Genomic DNA, 21672 nt, shown 5'->3' on the forward strand with positions numbered 1-21672 from the left:
CGATTATTCTAAATACCTGTCAGACTAACTATATTCATCTATTAATAAAACTAAAAGAAACATGATATTTTAATTATAAAATAAATTTTTGAATATACTAACCCGGTGAATATATAGCTGCAACTCTGTTGCTCGACAGACAAAAAACTGTACAAAAAAACTCGCCAGCGATCGCTATACAGGTTGCGGGTGTGCCCATCAGCGCCAACTGTTGGCCAGATACCAAACTCCATGTAAACAAAGACTCAATTTTCTCCTCATCCCACTGCGTCTCTATTGGGGAGGAAGGGAGGGTCGTTTAATTTATATTCACCGGGTAAGTATATTCAAAAATCTATTTTATAATTAAAATATCATTTTTAAATATTTAACTTAGCCGGTGAATATATAGCTGATTCACACCCAGGGTGGTGGGTAGAGACCAATTAAATAGTGTTTACATCTTATGAGCTAAGAGTTTTTATTTCATTTTAGAAGTTATCAAAATAACAAAAACAAAATAAATAGGTACCTGGTAAGGAAGTCAACTTAGACGATTACTCTGCCTTATAAGTACGTCTTCCTTACGGAGCCTCGCGATCCTCTTAGGATGCTGACAGACCCCTAGGAGCTGAAGTATCAAGGGCTGCAACCCATACAACAGGACCTCATCAAACCCCTAATCTGGGCGCTCTCAAGAAATGACTTTGACCACCCGCCAAATCAACCAGGATGCGAAAGGCTTCTTAGCCTTCCGGACAACCCATAAAAAACAACATTTCAAGAGACAGATTAAAAGGATATGGAATTAGGGAATTGTAGTGGTTGAGCCCTCACCCCCTACTGCACTCGCTGCTACGAATGGTCCCAGTGTGTAGCAGTTCTCGTAAAGAGACTGGACATCTTTCAAGTAAAATGACGCGAACACTGACTTGCTTCTCCAATAGGTTGCGTCCATTATACTTTGCAGAGATATATTTTGCTTAAAGGCCACGGAAGTTGCTACAGCTCTAACTTCGTGCGTCTTCACCTTAAGCAAAGTTCGGTCTTCCTCACTCAGATGTGAATGAGCTTCTCGTATTAACAATCTGATAAAGTCTGACCAAGCATTCTTTGACATAGGCAAGGATGGTTTCTTAACTGAACACCATAAAGCTTCAGATTGGCCTCGTAAAGGTTTAGTACGCTTTAAATAGAACTTAAGAGCTCTAACAGGGCATAAGACTCTTTCTAGTTCATTGCCTACGATCTCCGATAAGCTGGGAATATCGAAAGATTTAGGCCAAGGCCGAGAAGGCAGCTCATTTTCGGCTAGAAAACCAAGTTGCAGCGAACAAGTGGCTTTTTCCGACGAAAATCCGATGTTCTTGCTGAAGGCATGAATCTCACTGACTCTTTTAGCCGAGGCTAAGCATACCAGGAAAAGTCTTAAGAGTGAGATCTTTCAGGGAGGCTGATTGTAACGGCTCCAACCTGTCTGACATGAGGAATCTTAGTACCACGTCTAAATTCCACCCAGGGGTAGCCAAACGACGCTCCTTGGTGGTCTCAAAAGACTTAAGGAGGTCTTGCAGATCTTTATGTTGGAAAGATCTAAGCCTCTATGCCGGAAGACCGATGCCAACATGCTTCTGTAGCCCTTGATAGTGGGAGCTGAAAGGGATCGTCCTTTTCTCAGGTATAAGAGAAAATCAGCTATTTGAGCTACAGAGGTACTGGTCGAGGATACAGAAACTGACTTGCACCAGTCTCGGAAGACTTCCCACTTCGATTGGTAGACTCTAATGGTAGGCGCTCTCCTTGCTCTAGCAATCGCACTGGCTGCCTCCTTCGAAAAGCCTCTAGCTCTCGAGAGTCTTTCGATAGTCTGAAGGCAGTCAGACGAAGAGCGTGGAGGCTTTGGAGTACCTTCTTTACGTGTGGTTGACGTAGAAGGTCTACCCTTAGAGGAAGACTTCTGGGAACGTCTACTAACCATCGAAGTATCTCGGTGAACCATTCTCTCGCGGGCCAGAGGGGAGCAACTAACGTCAACCTTGTCCCTTCGTGAGAGGCGAACTTCTGCAGTACCTTGTTGACAATCTTGAACGGTGGGAATGCGTAGAGATCCAGATGTGACCAATCTAGGAGGAAAGCATCTATATGTATTGCTGCTGGGTCCGGGACTGGAGAGCAATAGATTGGAAGCCTCTTGGTCAGCGAGGTTGCAAAGAGATCTATGGATGGTTTACCCCAAGTGGCCCAAAGTCTCTTGCACACATCCTTGTGGAGGGTCCATTCGGTTGGAATTACTTGCCCTTTCCGACTGAGACAATCTGCTATGACGTTCAAGTCGCCTTGGATGAACCTCGTTACTAGGGAGATGTCTTGACCTTTTGACCAGATGAGCAGGTCCCTTGCGATCTCGTACAACGTCAGTGAGTGGGTACCTCCTTGTTTGGAGATGTACGCCAAGGCCGTGGTGTTGTCCGAGTTTACTTCCACCACTTTGCCTCGAAGGAGATACTCGAAGCTTTTCAAGGCCAGATGAACTGCCAACAGCTCCTTGCAGTTGATATGCATGCTCCTCTGACTCGAGTTCCATAGACCTGAGCATTCCCGACCGTCCAGTGTCGCGCCCCAGCCCAAGTCCGATGTGTCCGAGAAGAGAACGTGGTGGGGAGTCTGAACAGCCAGGGGAAGACCCTCTCTTAGGTTGATATTGTCCTTCCACCAAGTCAGACAAGACTTTATCTTTCCGGAAATCGGGATCGAGACCGCTTCTAGCGTCTTGTCCTTTTTCCAGTGAAAAGCCAGATGGTATTGAAGAGGACGGAGGTGTAGTCTTCCTAGTGATACAAACTGTTCCAGGGATGACAGCGTCCCCACCAGACTCATCCACAGCCTGACTGAGCAGCGTTCCTTCTTCAGCATCTTCTGGATGGATAGCAGGGCTTGATCTATTCTGGGGGCTGATCGTCTTGTTGTTCAGCAACGTCCTCATCAGATAGTTCCTCATCCGAAAACTGATGAGGAAACGGCAACGGAGTGGGCAACGTCTGGCTCGCTGAGTCCGGTCGCACTGGTGCATGCGTGACGGAGCCGGACGCAACGTCATGGAACTGCTGCACAGTCTGTGAACTGTCAACAACCATGGGTGCGCGAGGAAGCACAGCGTCCACCCGAGACTGTCTAGACCGTCTGGGTTGTGCAGTCAACACCATACCGGGTTGCTGAGGTTGACGCACCGCGTCAAAACAAGTCACCTCTGATGGTTGTTGAACGTCCTGAACGTCAACAACCACCTCCGAGCGTCGCTTAACGTCAACGTGCGGCTGGCAACCCACACTGGGTCGCATCGGTGGAGGAACCACCTCAACTGGTAGACGCGAGAAGGTTCCTCAGCGTCAACAGGACGCACAACCGACCGGTTGGAAGGTTGTTGGCCAGAAGGTTCGGCAGCAACCTTCTCCGCAGAAAAGTCCTCTATCAAGGACGCAAGCTTGGACTGCATGTCTTGCAGCAAAGCCCATTTAGGGTCTACGGGAGCAGGTGCGGCAACAGATGGGGTTAGCGACTGAGGCGGTACCGCTTTCCATCCCTGAAAGCCTTGTTTATGCATGACATAATTGTACAGCAAAACTTCAAAGGCTCGAAAACAGCTGTGAAGTTGACCTGTAAAAAACTTGGAGCGTCTCCTGGCCAGGCGCCAGGGAGAGTCTACGAGATTTGAGAAGTCTATCTGGGCAGAGGCAGGAACTCCCAAGCCGAGAACTTCTCTCGTGTCATATCAGACTCTCGCTCTATAAGCCAGTTTAAAAGAAGGGAAAGCAAAGGCTGTATCCCCCAAACTCCTCCTGGTGATAAACCAGTCGCCTAGCAAACGTAAAGCTCTCTAGGAGAGCGAGAGAGCACTAGCTTATAAACAACGGCTTCGAAGTGGCTAGGCCTAGTGTAAGCTCTGACGTTTAGGTGAACGAGGAGCAGCAGTTACAAAAAGATCCGGACAAAGATCCTTAAAAATCAGCATGATTTAATTAAAGTCCATAGAGGGCTAAGCAGCTTTAGGCTCCTCTCCGTCTGACAGAGTCTTCAAGGGAATATCAGTAGGAGGGGGAACAGCAACTTCCTCATCTAAAGGAACCTTGTCCGATAAAAGCTGAGTCTCAAGCAAGGGAGAGACCTACCGTGGTGGCAATGCTTTACAAGCAGAGTCCACACACACTGGTGCATTAGTAGCGGACCAGGACGCAACGCCATGAAACTGCTTGACAGTCTGTGAACTGTCAACAACTGAACTGTCAACAACAACAGGTGCGTGAGGACGCACAGCGTCCACTCGAGACTGCTTTGACTGCCTATGCAAAGTGAAACCGTGATACACTCTCTCTCTATCGTAACGATAGAGCGCAAACTGCGTAGCATAAATAAACTAAACGTTAGTTCATCTTTGAAAACAGTACGAAGACTATTCAAAGAAATTCTTTCATAAAATATTTCATTTAAAAAGTTTTAAATCATTAGCTCTATAAAAGCTATTTACGATTGAAAGGGTTCAACGTTGATTAACTTCGGTTTCCAAGTTAGGACCGCCTACTCTCAGGAAAGGTCGCATATAAACAAAACATTAAATTTTTTTTTTTTTTTATGTTTATTATAAATGGAAAGTTAATCGAAGAGGCAAATCTATAATTAATTTATAACGTGATAAGATAATTACTAAAAGCCTAAACACACTTCCGTCTAAGGGAAGGGTCGGCCATTTAAAAGTGAAAGAAAGTCCATACTCTCTTTGTCACTAAAAATTAAATCTATCCAAAACGAGTTCAAGATTTAAGATGAAGATAAAACACCTGCACTGCGAAAGCTCAAACCAGAATATAGTACTTCACCAAAGATGATGGGAAAAACTCCAGGTTTCAACAGCGAGTAAAGTACGTCTTGTCGACATGTCGACAGAGAGAAAATTGAGTCTTTGTTTACATGGAGTTTGGTATCTGGCCGACAGTTGGCGCTGATGGGCACACCCGCAACCTGTATAGCGATCGCTGGCGAATTTTTTTGTACAGTTTTTTGACTGTCGAGCAACAGAGTTGCAGCTATATATTCACCGGCTAAGTTAAATATTTAAAAAAATATTATTAAACCATATCCCCAGGAACTACGATGAAACCAGGATTATTTAATGCTCCGAGTAATATCCTAACTGTGTTGAAAAAAAGCGAAAGATACATACAGAAAAACTTTAATCAATCTCTTTAGATTCCCCTGAACTAAAAAACAAAGCAAAATTAGTAAAGTTGTATACAAAATGTGAATTATTTAATGTGTATGACGACTTACAGATCAGTTACTAAACCAAACTTCAAAGAGTGGAAAAGTAACCACCTTCTTCAAAACAAAATAAACAAACACTTTCACAAATGCGTGAACTACTCTCACTAACATATATATCAATTCCAGAAGAAGGCATCTCAAATTAATAGTTAAATAAATTACAAAACACAAGGGAAAAAGTAAAAATATAGCAAGACTCAAAAAAAACCCTATCAAATAGTTAATAATGAGGACCTTGTAAACACCTTGTTGAATTTTCTACTAAAGTTCTCGGCTACTTATCTTGAGAAACTGGACAGGGGAAAATGTTACTTTACGTAAAACTTGTGAAATAGAAATTCTATGGTTTCTAAAATCTTATAAGAAAACTCCTCATAGGATTTTCCTCCTGTGATAAAAAAATGAAATGTGAATATAACACAATGGTAGAGACTGAATTAGGTTCCCTTTATCCAACAGATGTAACCTTGGTGGGTAAGAGTTTGAAAGGAAGACAACAGGAAACATTTAGTTTTTGGGGGGTAGCGTCAATAGTGAGTCAGCTTCGGGGACATACCAATATGAACATCTGGGAAAGATCATAGAAATAAATTTTCAAAACTCCTAGAGGAACATTCAATTTATTATGGGGAGAATCCAAATAATCACTATCAAAATTTGCAATCAAATAGTTAACAAGTGGTTGATAATGAGTGCCTTATGAGCACTTAGTTGATTAATTCTACTTCAACTCTTAGCTACTCATCTCGAGGAACTGGATTAGAAGAAAATGTTACTTTATGAAATCTATGGTTTCAATATTTTTTCTTCATCGATTGTCAGGCAGATAGGAACGATGAGAAGAAAAATTCTGTTTTGTTCTTTTTATGTAAGTTACCTCCCAAAATTAGGGGAAGTGCTATGGTAGAGAGACAGATGGTCTGTGAGAACACATGATGAAAGAGACTGAATTGGGTTACCTTTAACCACCAGAATTTGCCTTGAAGGCATGAAAACAGGAAGTTTTTAGTTTTCTTGGGTAACGTCGATATTGACTCAGGCTCGTAGGCCAAAGCAATATGAACATCAAGGGACATTCATAGACATAATGAATTTTATTACCTGTAAGTGAAATACTGGCTCAGCCTTATCCTCCTGCAGATTAAGTGCTAAAGTTGAATGCATCTGTCAGTTCATTTTAGTTACGAGGTTTAATAATTGCGAGAGATTAGAACATGTTCTGCAGACCCAAAACAGAATTACACAACAATGAGCATGTATGTCACCTCCTGTTCAAAATACAATTACCATCTGTCAATTCTAACTCTGCAATTATATAGCAAGATACGATACATGATATAATATAACGGACAACTATTGGTCGGGTCACCCTCAGATTGCTCCAGCCACTCCATTTGTTTTTTGCAATTTAACTTCTAGATTGACTTATTACTTTACTAGAGATATAAGTCTATCAGAAGGAAAAGAAATGGGAACTTTTTTTTTAGTTTTAGGGGTGAATGTCGATAACTAAGCTTTCAGAGAAAAGCAATATGAACATCGGAGCAGTTTCATAGAAATATTCATCTTGTAATGAACATTCTTTGTCTAATAATATCTAGTTACTATAGTCTATTAGAAGCAGGTAACCAATTAACTAAGTATAAAGTAAATGTTTAAGAATAAATACTTTCTTTGGTGGTGATGAATGCATAAAATTAGAATCTGATTCTTGATAAGCAAACTGAAAAAATAACAACAATTACTGTACTGTATAAATTGAAAGTAATCTGAAATATATAAACTTACCTTACATCAAATAAGTCATTGTTACCCAAAGCACATGTCTTACATCTTTAGTATAGCAGGATTACAAGTCATCTGGAAGTTAAAGTACTGATAACTATGGCAGAGTCCAACGTTAAAGAATATTGGTTATGCAGACACCAACAGGTGTAAAGCAACTGAATGTGACACCTATCTCTAAGAAACTACTTATAGTAGTTCAGTGAGCCAGTCAAACAACAGAAATTGCAAGACTTCTCATAATATCAGTGGAAAGTAAATTCTAATTACAAAAATTACTGAGCAAACTGAATTGAAATTTATACAAGTTATAACTTATAAATAAATTTCTAGATACCCTAAAGGTAGCATATAAAAAATAAATCTGATTAGTGTGATTCATGAATAATCTTAATCCCTATTTAAATCCTACACAAACTGAAATCAGCAACTTTGTGTTTCCTTGTTTAAAATACACAGGAATTTATTAGGGAATAAGCAGTCCTTTCTACGAGAGAGAGAGAGAGAGAGAGAGAGAGAGAGAGAGAGAGAGAGAGAGAGAGAGAGAGAGAGAGAGAATGAGAGAGAGAGAGAGAGAGAGAGAGAGAGAGAGAGAGAGAGAGGTTATATATACCAAGAAACTAAGGATGCTGATTAACTTTATTGCAAACAAAATAAATTAATTCAACAAAACCATTTAATCTGCATTTAAGATGAAATTACAGCAAATTTAGTTCATAAAATAAATACTGTACAGTAGAATTGTAACTAACACAAGACTACAAACAAATATACGTTGAGGTTAAAAAAATGGTCTAAATATTTGGGGAATTTTATTTAAAAATCAGTTTTGAAAAATGGAATATAATTTAACATTCTGCAACTTGAAGTACATTTTGGTGAAAACTTTGATGCAATAGTAGTAGCAAAAAATTTACCATGGTGCAAATAAAAATCTATCTGTAAAATATACAGTATTACACTTAGGAGATAAACATGGAACCACATTGTAAACTTACAATGTATCAAACTACAGTATATGTCTAAACTGTACCTATCAAACACAAGTCCGTTAAATAAATCCGATCTTCATATTAAACATAAAACATTAAACAGCATTTTTGAAGGAGGCCGTGCTACTTGGGATAGGTTTCTACCCTATTAATTTGTTACACATTCCTCAGTACAGTACTAAGCAAGTTGACTGGACGAAGATTTAGAACGTTAATTGAACGTACTTTATCAAATTCTGAAAGACCATAACATTTTGGAAGTTTTACTCTATAACACTGATATTTAGCAAAGTTCTTCCAAATACAATAAAAAAACTCCAAAAAATCCCTACAAATCAAACCTTACAAAAATAAAGAACACCATTAGCCCTTGAGCTTATAGCATCGTTCTTTTCCAACTAGGGTCGTAGCTTAGCAAGTAATGATAATAATAATAATAATAATAATAAAAACCAAAATAGAACACCTGAGAAAGAAATAAAAAAAACAAGCTCTGCTTAATCTAGTTATTACTCTTCAGGGTAACCTACACGTCAAAATGTTTGTTTAAGAGTTCAACTTTGGGATTGATTCTTAATTTGGTATAAAAGAAATAAAGAAGAAATATTAAATTACAGCAACTACAACTAACCTTTGATCAAACAAAAACTAAAGTTGGAGCTCTCATTTCATCAGCTATGCTTACAATTCCAAGGGTTATCAACTGCATCTTTTTATTCTAAATAAAATATTGCAGTCCTAGGCTCTTTAAGCAACAACTACTCTTCAATGAAGTCACAGCTAGAAGGATAAATTGAATTTTAATAAAAAAAAAATATTTCTATTCTCACTTGAACATCACGGGAGATTCATTTAAATAACATACGGTATTTGACTACAGTATAGTCCATTTCTTTTAGCGAGTCATATTTGCACAGACTCGCAACGGTACCCTTTTAGCTCGGAAAGGTTTCCTGGTCGCTGATTGGTTAGAATTATCTTGTCCAACCAATCAGCGATCAGGAAACTTTTCCGAGCTAAAAGGGCACCGCTGCGAGTCGGTGCAAATATGACTCGCTAAGAGAAATGGACTAGAGTTTCAACAAAAATCGACAACAAATTTCTACTAAATTATGCAGGTTGGCTATAAGGCTGAGGAAATATATATAAAAAATATTCAATACAGAATACTTGTAAATAATTTATCAATATCATTCCAATCCCTTCATAGTAGCATTTTCTCATTTAAGTTACTTTAAATGGTTACTGCATCATTCTCACAATTAGGTGTATATATATATATATAACCAACCCACAATAAACTCTTCAAAACCTTTATAGTTATGACACATTATACTTCTGATAAAATGAAAGTTACAAGGATTTTGAATGTCTCGAAGACTTTTTAGTACACCCACGGTGACTCCACTTGCTATTGGGTAGAGAAAAAGAGACTAATAAAATGAGAGAGAGAGAGAGAGAGAGAGAGAGAGAGAGAGAGAGAGAGAGAGAGAATTATATCTATTATTAGAAATTATCCAATAAGAATCAATTCAACAACGCTGCAGCCGAAATCAATATTTCTTGAGCAATAAAAAGGGGAAACTCCAGTTAAGTTTGCTAAGTAATCCAAATTTGCCAAAATAGTCATTAAGATTTTTTTTAATAAAATCAAAAGGAAAATCACAGTTGAAAGTGATATATTATAATATAAAATAAAAATAAACGGGTATCCGTTAAAAATATTAAAAAGTTCTCAGAGATGCCCATACAACATATGTATTACAAACACACGATTAAAATCATTATATATTCTTGTACCCCCTCTAGGTTCTACCTCAATGCAAAATGTTATTTTCATTAGTAAAATAAATTTTTGAATATACTTACCCGATGATCATGTAGCTGTCAACTCCGTTGCCCGACAGAAATCTACGGTCGGGATACGCCAGCGATCGCTATCCAGGTGGGGGTGTACACAACAGCGCCATCTGTGGTCAGGTACTCAAGTACTTCTTGTCAACAAGACCTCAATTTTCTCCTCGGTCCACTGGTTCTCTATGGGGAGGAAGGGCGGGTCCTTTAAATCATGATCATCGGGTAAGTATATTCAAAAATTTATTTTACTAATGAAAATAACATTTTTCAATATTAATCTTACCCGATGATCATGTAGCTGATTCACACCCAGGGTGGTGGGTGGAGACCAGCATACATGTTAACAAAGAAGCTAAGTATCCCGTATTTCATTTTATTATTTATTCAAAATAACAATATAAAATAAATAAGTACCTGGTAAGGAAGTCGACTTGAACCATTACTCTGCCTTTATTAAGTACGTCTTCCTTACTGAGCGTAGCGGTCCTCTTAGGATGCTGAACGACTCTTAGGTGCTGAAGTATAAAGGGCTGCAACCCATACTAAAGGACCTCATCACAACCTCTAACCTAGGCGCTTCTCAAGAAAGAATTGACCACCCGCCAAATCAACCAGGATGCGGAAGGCTTCTTAGCCGACCGTACAACCCAAAACAACAATAAAAAGTATTCAAGAGAAAGGTTAAAAAGGTTATGGGATTATGGGAATGTAGTGGCTGAGCCCTCACCTACTACTGCACTCGCTGCTACGAATGGTCCCAGGGTGTAGCAGTTCTCGTAAAGAGACTGGACATCTTTGAGATAGAATGATGCGAACACTGACTTGCTTCTCCAATAGGTTGCATCCATAACACTCTGCAGAGAACGGTTCTGTTTGAAGGCCACTGAAGTAGCCACAGCTCTCACTTCATGTGTCCTCACCTTCAGCAAAGCAAGGTCTTCTTCCTTCATATGAGAATGAGCTTCTCTAATCAGAAGCCTGATGTAGTAAGAAACTGCGTTCTTAGACATTGGTAGCGAAGGCTTCTTAACAGCACACCATAAGGCTTCTGATTGTCCTCGTAAGGGTTTTGACCTTTTTAGATTAGTACCTAAGAGCTCTGACTGGGCAAAGTACTCTCTCCAGTTCGTTACCCACCAAGTTGGACAGGCTATGGATCTCGAACGATTTAGGCCAAGGACGTGAAGGAAGCTCGTTTTTAGCCAAAAAACCGAGCTGCAAGGAACATGTAGCCGTTTCCGATGTGAAACCTATGTTCCTGCTGAAGGCGTGGATCTCACTTACTCTTTTAGCTGTTGCTAGGCATACGAGGAAAAGAGTTTTTAATGTGAGGTCCTTAAAAGAGGCTGATTGGAGCAGTTCAAATCTAGATGACATCAGGAACCTTAGGACCACGTCTAGACTCCAGCCTGGATTGGACAACCGACGTTCCTTTGAGGTCTCAAAAGACCTAAGGAGGTCCTGTAGATCTTTGTTGGTGGAAAGATCCAAGCCTCTGTGGCGGAAAACCGCTGCCAACATACTTCTGTAACCCTTGATCGTAGGAGCTGATAGGGATCTAACGTTCCTTAGATGTAACAGGAAGTCAGCAATCTGGGTTACAGTGGTACTGGTTGAGGAAACTGCATTGGACTTGCACCAGCTTCGGAAGACTTCCCATTTGGATTGATAGACTCTGAGAGTGGATGTCCTCCTTGCTCTGGCAATCGCTCTGGCTGCCTCCTTCGAAAAGCCTCTAGCTCTTGAGAGTCTCTCGATAGTCTGAAGGCAGTCAGACGAAGAGCGTGGAGGTTTGGGTGTACCTTCTTTACGTGAGGTTGACGCAGAAGGTCCACTCTTAGAGGGAGAGTCCTGGGAACGTCGACCAGCCATTGCAGTACCTCTGTGAACCATTCTCTCGCGGGCCAGAGGGGAGCAACCAACGTCAGCCGTGTCCCTTTGTGAGAGGCGAATTTCTGAAGTACCCTGTTGACAATCTTGAACGGCGGGAATGCATACAGGTCGAGATGGGACCAATCCAGCAGAAAGGCATCCACGTGAACTGCTGCTGGGTCTGGAATCGGAGAACAATACAATGGGAGCCTCTTGGTCATCGAGGTAGCGAACAGATCTATGGTTGGCTGACCCCACAAGGTCCAAAGTCTGCTGCAAACATTCTTGTGAAGGGTCCACTCTGTGGGGATGATCTGACCCTTCCGGCTGAGGCGATCTGCCATGACATTCATATCGCCCTGAATGAACCTCGTTACCAGCGTAAGCCTTCGATCTTTTGACCAAATGAGGAGGTCCCTTGCGATCTCGAACAACTTCCTCGAATGAGTCCCCCCCTGCTTGGAGATGTAAGCCAAGGCTGTGGTGTTGTCGGAGTTCACCTCCACCACCTTGTTTAGCTGGAGGGACTTGAAGTTTATTAAGGCCAGATGAACCGCCAACAACTCCTTGCAATTGATGTGAAGTGTCCTTTGCTCCTGATTCCATGTTCCCGAGCATTCCTGTCCGTCCAATGTCGCACCCCAGCCCGAGTCTGATGCGTCCGAGAAGAGACGGTGGTCGGGGGTCTGAACAGCTAACGAAAGACCTTCCTTGAGAAGAATGCTGTTCTTCCACCACGTTAGAGTAGACCTCATCTCTTCGGAAACAGGAACTGAGACCGTCCCTAGCGTCATGTCCTTTATCCAGTGAGCAGCCAGATGATACTGAAGGGGGCGGAGGTGGAGTCTCCCTAACTCGATGAACAGGGCCAGCGATGAAAGTGTCCCTGTTAGACTCATCCACTGCCTGACTGAGCATCGGTTCCTTCTCAGCATGCTCAGGATGCACTCTAGGGCTTGGTTGATCCTTGGGGCCGACGGAAAAGCCCGAAAAGCTCGACTCTGAATCTCCATACCCAGGTAAACAATGGTCTGGGATGGGACGAGCTGGGACTTCTCTAAATTGACCAGGAGGCCCAGTTCCTTGGTCAGATCCATAGTCCATCTGAGATTCTCCAGACAGCGACGACTTGTGGGAGCTCTTAAAAGCCAGTCGTCTAAATAGAGGGAGGCTCTGATGTCTGCCAAGTGAAGGAATTTCGCAATATTCCTCATCAGTCTCGTAAACACAAGAGGTGCCGTGCTTAGACCAAAGCACAGGGCTTGGAACTGGTACACAACCTTTCCAAAGACGAATCTTAGGAAAGGTTGGGAGTCTGGATGGATGGGGACGTGAAAGTATGCGTCTTTCAGGTCTAATGAGACCATCCAGTCCTCCTGCCTGACCGCTGCTAGGACCGACTTCGTCGTCTCCATCGTGAACGTCTGCTTGGTGACATAAGCATTGAGAGCACTGACGTCCAGCACCGGTCTCCAACCTCCTGTCTTCTAAATAGAGGGAGGCTCTGATGTCTGCTAAGTGAAGGAATTTCGCAATATTCCTCATCAGTCTCGTAAACACAAGAGGTGCCGTGCTTAGACCAAAGCACAGGGCTTGGAACTGGTACACAACCTTTCCAAAGACGAATCTTAGGAAAGGTTGGGAGTCTGGATGGATGGGGACGTGAAAGTATGCGTCTTTCAGGTCTAACGAGACCATCCAGTCCTCCTGCCTGACCGCTGCTAGGACCGACTTCGTCGTCTCCATCGTGAACGTCTGCTTGGTGACATAAGCATTGAGAGCACTGACGTCCAGCACCGGTCTCCAACCTCCTGTCTTCTTGGCTACCAGGAAGAGACGGTTGTAAAAGCCCGGGGATTGATGATCCCGGACTATGACCACTGCTTCCTTTTGTAGCAAGAGCGACACCTCTTGTTGCAACGCTAGCCTCTTGTCCTTCTCCTTGTAGTTGGGAGAGAGGTTGATGGGAGATGTAGCTAGAGGGGGATTGAGGCAGAACGGAATTCTGTATCCCTCCCTTAGCCACTTCACAGACTGAGCGTCTGCACCTCTGCTCTCCCAAGCTTGCCAGAAGGTCTTGAGTCTGGCTCCTACTGCTGTCTGGAGAGGAAGGCAGTCAAAACTTGCCTTTTGCGGACTTGGAACCCTTCTTGGACTTGCCACGGTGACTGTCTGCACGGGTACCTCCTCTGCTGGAGGTTCTGCCACGAAAGGGCGGGATGAACCTAGAAGCAGGTGTATCAACTGCTAAAGGGCGGAAGGGTCTAGGCACGGAAGGTAAGGTTTTAGCCTTACGTGCAGAAGAAGCCATGAGATCATGCGTATCCTTCTGGATGAGAGGCAGCCATCCCCTTAATCAACTCCTCCGGAAACAGACACTTGGAGAGAGGAGCAAACAGCAACTCTGACTTCTGGCAAGGAGTGATACCAGCAGATAAGAAGGAGCACAGATGTTCTCTCTTCTTGAGGACCCCTGATACATATGAAGCCGCAAGTTCACCAGACCCATCCCGTATTGCCTTGTCCATACTGGACATGATCAGCATGGCCGAGTCCTTGTCAGAAGGGGAAGTCTTCCTGCTTAAGGCTCCCAAACACCAATCGAGGAAGTTGAATATCTCGAAGGCACGAAAGACTCCCTTCAACATATGATCAAGATCGGAAAAGGACCAGCAGATCTTCGAACGTCTCATAGCCAACCTGCGGGGAGAGTCAACCAGACTTGAGAAGTCGGCCTGGGCAGAGGCAGGAACCCCCAAGCCAGGTTCCTCTCCCGTGGCATACCAGACGCTCGACTTAGAAGCCAGCTTGGGAGGAGGAAACACAAAAGAGGTCCTTCCCAGTTGCTTCTTGGAATGCAACCAATCCCCCATAACCCTCAAAGCTCTCCTTGATGATCTGGCGAGAACAAGCTTGGTGAAGGCAGGCGCAGCAGACTGCATGCCCAGAGCAAACTCGGAGGGAGGAGAACGAGGGGTTGCAGACACAAAGTGTTCAGGATACAATTCTCTGAACAAAGCAAGGACTTTGCGAAAGTCTAAGGAGGGTGGCGAAGACTTGTGTCCTTCAACATCAGAGTGAGGATCATCCAGATGAGCAGCTTCATCCTCCGATACCTCCTCATCCGAAAGTTGAGTTGTGAGAGGCAAAGGCAGAGCAGCAAGCTGAACGGCTGAATCCTGCAGAACGGGTGCATGCGTACCTGCGGATCCATCATCATGCCTCTGCTGGACAGACTGTGAGCTGGCAACAACAAAAGCAGAGGGCCGGTGTGTGGGAGGGTCTGCGGTGGGCTGAGGAGCATGTGGTATGGTATGCAGAGCATGTTGTAAGGCATGCGGCTCATGCTGCATGGTATGCGGCTCATGCTGCATGGTATGCGGCTCATGCTGCATGGTATGCGGAGCATGCTGTAAGGTCTGCAGAGCATGCTGCATGGGCTGAGGAGAATGCCGCATAGTGCTGGAACCCGGCAACTCCTGATGCGGCAGCTCACGCATGTTAGCAGATGGTGCAGCAAGAACATGCGTCTGGCAGTGAGGACTGCGCATCGGTGGAGGAGCTCTCACAGGAAGGGTGTGGGAGCAGGCAGCCGCAGTATCTGCTGAGCGCATAACCTCTGCGGGTTGTAGGATAACAGGAGAGGTGTTAACCTTCTCGGCATGATACTCCTGCATAAAAGCCGCAAGCTGAGACTGCATAGTCTGCAGCATGGACCACTTAGGGTCAACTGTGGTTGGAGCAACAACAGACGATGCAGAGGCCTGTTGAGGGACCACTCTACCTCTCTTGGGAGGTGTGCAGTCATCAGATGACTGCGGCGAGTCCGAACTGACCCAGTGGCTACACCTGGGCCGTTGGACTAGCTCGGAAGGGACCTTACGTTTGAGCGGTCGTGAGACCTTGATCCACCGTTTCCTCCTGGAAACCTCTTCCACAGACGAGGAATGTAAGGGCTCATTCGTCTGGGAGTGGAAGGGACGATCCTTAGCAGATGCGTCCGCAACCACTGAGGATACATCCGTGCGCCGATCAAGGCCTGCCGAACCCTTTGGTCCTTCGACATTGCTTCTCCCCTGGGCTTGGGAGCTTGCAAGAGGTCCCGGACTGGGAGGACGACTGGCACGCACAGATGTACCCTCATGCGCAACACTGACACTGACACTATGCACAGCACTAGCACTAACACTTCCCACTGCACTCTTCGCTTTCAGCTCTCTGACATCTGCCAAGAGCTGATTGCGGTCACTAACCAACGACTCCACCTTATCACCGAGAGCCTGAATGGCACGCAACATATCAGCCATTGCAGGCTGAGCACTCGTAGCAGGTTCGGGAGTCACCACCACAGGGGAAGGAAAAGGTTGAGGGGCATGGGGAGAGGAAAAATCCACAGAGCGAAAAGAACTCCTCCTATCTCTCTCCTTCTCTAACCTACGTGTATATCTGAGGAATTCATTAAAATCGAATTCCGAAAGCCCAGCACATTCCCCACATCGATCTTCCAATTGACAGGATTTTCCCCTACAATTGGAACATACGGTGTGAGGATCTATAGAGGCCTTCGGAAGACGCCTATTACAAGTCCTAACACTACACTGCCTGTATTTAGGAACTTGGGAATGGTCAGACATCTTGAATTGGAGGTAGTCAAGGGGGAATTCCAAAGTAAAGCAAAGATCGTTAACCAATGAATCAAATTAATTCCAAAAGCTTGCTAAGCTAAGGATAAAGCTTCCTGAACAGCGAAGGCTAAATTTCAGAGCAAATACATCACCAAAACGTGAACAAAAGACTCCAAAATCAACAGCGTATCCATGTAGGTCTTGCCGGCGGCACGACAGAGGAAAAATTGAGGTCTTGTTGACAAGAAGTACTTGAGTACCTGACCACAGATGACGCTGTTGTGTACACCCCCACCTGGATAGCGATCGCTGGCGTATCCCGACCGTAGATTTCTGTCGGGCAACGGAGTTGACAGCTACATGATCATCGGGTAAGATTAATATTGAAAAATAGCAGCATATGATTTAAAGAACATCATGCAGAAAGGGTACTACTTATATGAATGACATTTTTCAAAACACTTCTGATGCCTGGCTATATTACTTTATTGTTTTTACTCTTCATTTATTGTTTTTGCTCCTTGCCAACCTAGTTGTCCAACCTCTTTAACTTCCTCCAATTTTCACCTTTCTTTTAGAAGTGAATTCATGAAGCAATCACTGTGTGGCAAGAAATATAACCAGTTGCTATGGTAAGCTAAGGTAATTTAGTCTAAGAACTCAATCTTGGTAACTAAAAAAATCAGGTATAGGTACATGGAAAAGCACAAACTCATACACACAAGAGAAAGTGTATGAAGTTAAACTAATATCCTGAGTAAAAAAAAACCCAATTTAACATCTTGGGAGATTAAATTGTTCATGTTAAGCACCAACTGCTACCAAGTGAAAAGATTAATGGCTGCAGCACAATTTTTTTTTGAACCATCTCCTTGCCAAAAAATGTTATTTTCATTAGTAAAATAAATTTTTGAATATACTTACCCGATGATCATATAGCTGTCAGCTCTGCTGCCCGACAGAAAAACCTACGGGCGGAATACGCCAGCGATCGCTATACAGGTGGGGGTGTACATCAACAGCGCCATCTGTCGAGTAGGTACTCAAGTACTCTATGTCAACACAGAACCAATTTTCTCCTCGGTCCACTGGGTCTCTATTGGGGAGGAAGGGTGGGTCCTTTAATTTATGATCATCGGGTAAGTATATTCAAAAATTTATTTTACTAATGAAAATAACATTTTTCAATATTAAACTTACCCGATGATCATATAGCTGATTCACACCCAGGGGGGTGGGTAGACACCAGCATATATGTTAACCTTAAGAGCTAAGTATTCCGTATTTCATTTTAGCAGTTATTCAAAATAACAAACATAAAATTAATAAGTACCTGGTAAGGAAGTCGACTTGAACAATTACTCTGCCTTTTTAAGTACGTCTTCCTTACTGAGCCTCGCAATCCTCACAGGACGCTGAGCGACTCCTAGGAGCTGAAGTATGAAGGGCTGCAACCCATACTAAAGGACCTCATCAAAACCTCTAATCTAGGCGCTTCTCAAGAAAGAATTTGACCACCCGCCAAATCAACCAGGATGCGAAAGGCTTCTTAGCCTTCCGGACAACCCAAAAAACAACAATAAAAAGCATTTCAAGAGAAAGATTAAAAAAGGTTATGGGATTATGGGAATGTAGTGGCTGAGCCCTCACCCACTACTGCACTCGCTGCTACGAATGGTCCCAGGGTGTAGCAGTTCTCGTAAAGAGACTGGACATCTTTAAGGTAAAATGATGCGAACACTGACTTGCTTCTCCAATAGGTTGCATCCATTACACTCTGCAGAGATCTGTTTTGTTTGAAGCCCACTGAAGTTGCGACAGCTCTAACTTCATGTGTCCTTACCTTCAGCAAAGCATGGTCCTCCTCATTCAGATGGGAATGAGCTTCTCGAATTAAAAGCCTGATATAATAAGAAACTGCATTCTTCGACATTGGTAAAGAAGGTTTCTTAATGGCACACCATAAAGCTTCTGATTGTCCACGTAATGGCTTAGTCCGTTTCAAATAGTACTTAAGAGCTCTTACTGGGCATAGTACTCTTTCTTGTTCATTTCCAACCAAACTAGCAAGGCTTGGAATTTCGAACGATTTGGGCCAAGGACGAGAAGGAAGTTCGTTTTTGGCTAAAAAACCAAGCTGTAAGGAACATGTAGCCGTTTCAGATGTAAATCCAATGTTCCTGCTGAAGGCGTGTATCTCACTGACTCTTTTAGCTGTTGCTAAGCAGACGAGGAAAAGAGTTTTCAAAGTGAGATCTTTAAAAGAGGCTGATTGCAGTGGCTCGAACCTTGCTGACATAAGGAATCTTAGTACCACGTCTAAGTTCCAACCTGGTGTGGCCAACCGACGCTCCTTCGTGGTCTCAAAAGACTTAAGGAGGTCCTGTAGATCTTTGTTGTTGGACAGATCTAAGCCTCTGTGACGGAAGACTGCTGCCAACATGCTTCTGTAACCCTTGATCGTGGGAGCTGAAAGGGATCTTTCCTTCCTTAGGTATAACAGGAAGTCAGCTATCTGAGTTACAGAGGTACTGGTTGAGGATACTGATTTGGACTTGCACCAACTTCGGAAGACTTCCCACTTCGACTGGTAGACTTTGAGAGTGGATGTCCTCCTAGCTCTAGCAATCGCTCTGGCTGCCTCCTTCGAAAAGCCTCTAGCTCTCGAGAGTCTTTCGATAGTCTGAAGGCAGTCAGACGAAGAGCGTGGAGGCTTGGGTGTACCTTCTTTACATGCGGCTGACGCAGAAGGTCCACTCTTAGAGGAAGTGTTCTGGGAACGTCTACTAGCCATTGCAGTACCTCGGTGAACCATTCTCTCGCGGGCCACAGGGGAGCAACCAACGTCAACCTTGTCCCTTCGTGAGAGGCGAACTTCTGCAGTACTCTGTTGACAATCTTGAACGGGGGGAACGCATAAAGGTCTAGATGGGACCAATCCAGAAGAAAGGCATCTATGTGAACTGCTGCTGGGTCCGGAATCGGTGAACAATAATTTGGGAGCCTCTTGGTCATCGAGGTTGCAAACAGATCTATGGTGGGTTGGCCCCACAATGCCCATAGTTTGTTGCATACATTCTTGTGAAGGGTCCACTCTGTTGGGATGATTTGACCCTTCCGGCTGAGGCGGTCTGCCATGACATTCATGTCGCCTTGAATGAACCTCGTTACAAGGGATATGTTTCGATCTCTTGACCAGGTGAGGAGGTCCCTTGCGATCTCGTACAACTTCATCGAATGAGTCCCTCCTTGCTTGGAGATGTACGCCAGTGCTGTGGTGTTGTCGGAGTTCACCTCCACCACCTTGCCTAGAAGGAGGGACTTGAAGCTTCTCAAGGCCAGATGAACTGCCAGTAGCTCCTTGCAGTTGATGTGTAACTCGCTTTGAACCGCATTCCACGTGCCCGAGCATTCCCGACCGTCCAACGTCGCACCCCAGCCCGTGTCCGATGCGTCCGAGAAGAGAAGGTGGTCGGGGGTCTGAACAGCCAGTGGCAGACCCTCCCTGAGGAGAATGTTGTTCTTCCACCAAGTCAGTGACGACTTCATCTTCTCGGAAATAGGAACTGAGACCGCTTCTAGCGTCTTGTCCTTTCTCCAGTGAGCAGTTAAGTGAAATTGAAGGGGGCGAAGGTGGAGTCTCCCTAACGCGATGAACTGGTCCAGTGATGAAAGCGTCCCTATCAGACTCATCCACTGTCTGACAGAACACCGGTCCTTCTTCAGCATGGACTGGATGCATTCTTGGGCTTGACTGATTCTGGGGGCCGACGGAAAAGCCCGAAAAGCTTGACTCTGAATCTCCATTCCTAGGTAAACTATAGTTTGGGATGGGACGAGTTGGGACTTTTCTATATTGACCAGGAGACCCAATTCCTTGGTCAGATCTAGAGTCCACTGAAGATTCTCCAGACAGCGACGACTTGACGCAGCTCTTAAAAGCCAGTCGTCCAAATAGAGGGAGGCTCTGATGTTTGCTAAATGCAGGAATTTGGCAATATTCCTCATCAGTTTGGTAAAAACTAGAGGTGCCGTGCTTAGGCCAAAGCACAGGGCTTGGAACTGGTAGACGACCTTCCCGAAAACGAACCTCAGAAAAGGTTGGGAATCTGGGTGGATGGGGACGTGAAAGTACGCGTCCTTTAGGTCTAACGAGACCATCCAGTCTTCCTTCCTGACCGATGCTAGAACCGACTTTGTCGTCTCCATGGTGAACGTCTGCTTTGTGACAAAGACATTCAGAGAACTGACGTCTAGCACCGGTCTCCACCCTCCTGTCTTCTTCGGCACTAAGAAGAGGCGGTTGTAGAAGCCCGGGGATTGATGGTCCCGGACTATGACTACCGCTCCCTTTTGTAGTAGGAGAGACACCTCTTGCTGTAAAGCTAGCCTCTTTTCCTCCTCTCTGTACCTGGGAGAGAGGTTGATGGGAGTCGTTGCTAGAGGGGGCTTGCGCAAGAATGGAATCTTGTACCCCTCTCTGAGTAACTTCACAGACTGTACGTCTGCGCCCCTGTTCTCCCAGGCCTGCCAGTAGTTCTTGAGCCTGGCTCCCACTGCCGTCTGAAGAGGATGGCAGTCAGACTCTGCCTCTAGAGGACTTGGAACCCTTCTTCTTGCTCCCACGTTGACTTCCGGCACGAGCACCTCCTCTGCTGGAGGTTCTGCCACGAAAGGGCGGGATGAACCTTGAAGCTGGCGTGTCCATCCTAGGTCTAGGTACGGAGGGCAAAGGGGTGACTTTGCGTGCGGATGACGCCACCAGGTCATGGGTGTCTTTCTGGATCAAGGAGGCAGCAATCTCCTTGATCAACTCTTCAGGGAAGAGACACTTAGAGAGTGGAGCAAACATCAGCTCCGACTTTTGACATGGGGTGACTCCGGCTGATAAGAAGAAGCAAAGGTGATCTCGCTTCTTGAGTACCCCAGACACGAAAGAAGCCGCAAGCTCACTAGAACCATCCCGAATGGCTTTGTCCATGCAGGACATGATGAGCATGGAAGTTTCCTTATCTGAAGGGGAGGTCTTCCTGCTCAATGCTCCCAAACACCAGTCCAGGAAGTTAAAGACCTCGAAAGCACGGAAAACTCCCTTCATAAGATGGTCCATGTCCGAAGGGGTCCAGCAAATCTGGGAGCGTCTCATAGCCAGCCTGCGGGGAGAGTCTACTAGACTTGAGAAGTCGCCCTGGGCAGAGGCAGGAACTCCCAAGCCGAGAACTTCTCCCGTGGCATACCAGACGCTA

The 21672-nt window shown here is 44.4% G+C and overlaps 1 protein-coding gene across 2 annotated transcripts in view; it reads right to left on the minus strand.

Moving 5' to 3' along the window:
• Positions 1 to 7080: 7080 nt before the first annotated feature.
• The window catches only part of LOC137657872 (uncharacterized), a 122368-nt gene continuing 107776 nt past the window's right edge, over positions 7081 to 21672 (minus strand). Inside the window, exon 17 of one of the 2 annotated variants that reach the window (XM_068392472.1) lies at positions 7081 to 7155. The gene's annotated coding sequence lies outside the window, so the exon portion shown is untranslated. Of the gene's footprint in view, positions 7156 to 7888; positions 8853 to 21672 lie in introns of those variants that run through there. The other variant, XM_068392473.1, reaches the window with a different exon arrangement.

The sequence above is a fragment of the Palaemon carinicauda genome, chromosome 18, assembly GCF_036898095.1.
Source record: "Palaemon carinicauda isolate YSFRI2023 chromosome 18, ASM3689809v2, whole genome shotgun sequence".
Classification (NCBI taxonomy): domain Eukaryota; kingdom Metazoa; phylum Arthropoda; class Malacostraca; order Decapoda; family Palaemonidae; genus Palaemon; species Palaemon carinicauda.